The sequence below is a fragment of the Chaetura pelagica genome, unplaced genomic scaffold (genome assembly GCF_000747805.2).
Source record: "Chaetura pelagica isolate M959 unplaced genomic scaffold, ChaPel_1.0 scaffold94, whole genome shotgun sequence".
Classification (NCBI taxonomy): Eukaryota; Metazoa; Chordata; class Aves; order Apodiformes; family Apodidae; genus Chaetura; species Chaetura pelagica.
The window spans coordinates 33,866-37,015 of record NW_009952881.1 but is presented as its reverse complement, the minus strand read 5'-3'; positions in this window follow the sequence as shown (position 1 = coordinate 37,015).

Genomic DNA, 3,150 nt, shown 5'->3' with positions numbered 1-3,150 from the left:
CTTATACTGGAAAACAGAAGAGAAATAATTATTTTAGAGACTAAATTTGCAGTGTAATTTATTTTGGTTTTATTTTACCCAACAGACTTCACTAATTAAGAGTTCACATTGATATATGGACATTCTTCATTATTATTTTGGAATAAGAATTTATTTCTCCATCTTACTTAAAAGAACACTGCTTATATAAATTACCAAACTTTAACAAGGTGTTAAAATGCTTTTAGTCTTAAATAAGGGTCCATACATAGAGTGACGGGGGAAAAGCTATTGCATTTTCATTTATGTTCTACTATAACCAACAGCATCTGGGAGATACATCCGGATCACCTCCAAACAAATATAGTGACATCTTGAACACTCCTGATACATACCCATCTGGGATCTGAGCCTTACAGGGGACTTTCACAGCACTTTTCAAAGCATCACAGTATCTATCCACCACTGATCAGTACTTGCATATATCTTATCAACTAGAAAGCAGAAGTTTCAAGGCACAATATCATCAGCAATAATACTGGTTTCATCCTCATCCTTTTATCAGGAGCAGGGAGTAACACACAGCACAGATGTGTAAACACAGACACACTGCTACAGAATTTCAGGCTCAGAACTATAATCCACAGGCAACAGACAGCTGGTTCACCACATGGTGCAGCTCTTAAACCTTGTAGCAGTTCCTCGGCAAAATCACCATAAAAAAAGAAAGCTAACAATGTATCTTGACAGTGTTTCATTGCCATTTTTTTTTAATCGCAAGCTTCAGATGTCTTCAGAAACAGCATCCTTTCACTCAACCTTGCTAGGAAGACAAAGGGCTCAACAATGTGCTCCAATATGCAAAGGGCTCCAATATGCAAAGCACACAGTTAACAACATCTGAACAAATAAATTCAGACGTAATCCAAGCACAAAGTGGGGTGCCCCAGCTCAAATCCCCTTTGCTCCTACAAAGTCTTAAGCTTAGAAACTAAGTCTAAGAAACTCATTCTTCTTCCTGTTATCTACAGAGGATGCTGCCCCTGGGCATGGTAACTTTTATTTCATGAGCAGGGATGAACACACCATGGCACTTCACACTGTGTCACCTCAGTCTATGAAAAGCATGTGTGCTTTGGGGGATGTTGTGACTTATCTTCCTGAAATGACCAAGGGAAAACCAGTCACACAGTCAGCCTGGATGGAAGGGCTACAGAGAAGCATGACAAACTGCTCTGGAAAGTGTGTGCAGGACTGGGAACATGCAGGAGGGGCTTGACAGAGGAGAGACAACTGTGCTAGCATTTGAGTATGTTCTTCCCTCCTTCCCAAACACCTAGTGAGAATTTGGTAACAGGTAGCATTGCCAGAACAGAGACAGAGGTCTGTGAACTGGGGCTAGGCCAGCCCAGAGACAGGCACATCACTGAACACATTGCTGCAGTACAAATGAGAGCATGTCACCAGCTAAAAAAGCAAAAAGGGCTCTTTTCATAGGAATGCCCCTTATGGTACAGGATATAGACTCAAGAAGATTGGCATAATCACTATTAAAAGAAGGAATTGACTTCCACTAATTGAAGCTCCCAGGAAGCACAAGAGTAAAGATGTAACTCAACTTTAGGCACAAGAGTCCCAGGTCAATGGTAGACAGGGCTGATAAAACTAAGATTTAGTTATGAAAAGTGATTTTGAAAATCAGGCTGAGTACTTGAAAATAAAGTAATAAATCATGTGTCCCTTAAAACCAAGAAAAAGAGTACTGCTGCAAACAGCTGCCTGATGAATGATTACTTACTTAGCAAATATAAGTTTGCAAGAGTCCAGCTGCTGTCACAAGCAAAATTAAGTACCACATCAGCTATTCATTTTAGTATTTAGACCCAGATAATTACAGAAGAATGAAGCTCTGTATATAAAAATGACATATGAAGAAGTTTCTTCCTAGAGAGAATGATGGCTTTTCTATTCTACAGAGTAATAGACAACTACAAGACAATCTTTTCCTGTGTTAATATAGTAAGTAATTGAACATTTCCAAGAAATGTAAAAATCTCTTTGGAAGATGTAACACCAAGTGATTTCTACAACAGCAACTGACTAATTCAAACGCTTAATTTTTGAACTTTTTATTTCCTCCCTCTCATTTTACATACCAGGAAACAGATCACAGAATGATGAAGCTTTCCAAGATCAGAAAGGATGTAAATACTTGCTGTTAAATTAAGTGCTTATGTTCCCCTGAACTAGGGCTTAAGTATTTTGTTGTTTCATACATTGGACTATTCACTAAGCTTAGCTCTATAGAACAGCAAGTATAACAATTTTTGAAAAATAAATATCAAATAGTGACCTGGTAACTTCATTTTCCTTCAGCTATTAGGTACAGAAAGTCAGATAGCACTGAGGGTACAAGAAGGGTGAGTGTGGGGGAAAAGGGGGCAGGAGACTATCTGGAATTCTATTTCTTCTGTGACATGACAATAATTCACTTAGGGAAAAAAAAGCATATACCAAGATATACATCATCTCATTTGCTGACACCAAGTTAGTACTCAGCACTCATTTTCAAGCTTCTATTTCCCCCCCAAAAAAAACTTTGCTTATGCAGGTAAAAGACCCTTTAACTAGATTTCTTCAGTTTAAATGAGATCATTACTTCATTTTAAATTTGTCCAAATATGACGATTAAATGTTGCTAAAAACATCCCCCCAAACAAAACTGTAACTCTTCCTGGGTATTTAGCCCCGGGGTTTTCATTTCAACCTGCCGGACACAGCTGAGCTTTCCTTAGAAGAGTGGCACAACTACACATGGCTCTGTTTGATTCAGTGATTATTTATCTGCCAAGTGGTTCTCTTCTTTCCTTAAACAAGGGTGATAAAACCCCACCCGTATCCTAGTCGAACGAAGCCGAACTTGCCTTCCACCCTCATTTACCCAGCGAACGCCAGCGATGCCGTGCAGCCCAAGAACGCCCCTCCGATCCACCTGGACGCACAACAGCCTCGGCCAGGCAAGCGGCTTCTATCCAGCTCTCACCGGAAAAATCCTAAAGCAGAACTACGGGTCCGCAGGGCGACGAATAAGGACACAGGTCATGTTTTGGTGAACCCTGCTTCCCCTGCCAAGCCGCCTCAGCTCACAGGTACCGGGCAGAGCCCTCCCAG